This window comes from Gadus chalcogrammus, chromosome 8, assembly GCF_026213295.1.
Source record: "Gadus chalcogrammus isolate NIFS_2021 chromosome 8, NIFS_Gcha_1.0, whole genome shotgun sequence".
Lineage (NCBI taxonomy): Eukaryota > Metazoa > Chordata > Actinopteri > Gadiformes > Gadidae > Gadus > Gadus chalcogrammus.
Window position 1 is genome coordinate 14,869,973 of NC_079419.1, and position 410 is coordinate 14,870,382.

Sequence of the window (410 nt, forward strand, 5' to 3'; positions counted from 1 at the left end):
ATCCCGCAACCAATCAACACATCCTTTAATTTACTACCAGTAATATAGGAGAATTTAACACAGCAATATACTGTTTTGCATTGTTTAACCCTTATCTACATGCTAGTCAACGGTACTGGGATCATTAGCGTACTGATGACGCTAATGATTGGAGACTTTTTCTGATTTTTGGAACAACCTTTGAATCGTACAAATGTTTGGGATCTGTCTACATTAATATTTCTCTATTTAATAACAGTGTATGTTATAATATGGTAAAGTGGAGCCTTCATCCTCCTATGCATCGTGGGTGTAACATCTCACGTTGCTTTGGTTCACCCTCTCGCGCCCAGTACAGGAAGGGGCACGTGAGCTGCAGTTGAGGAAACTGCTCTGCTCGCGCTTTCTTACTTGAACGGATGCACGGGACA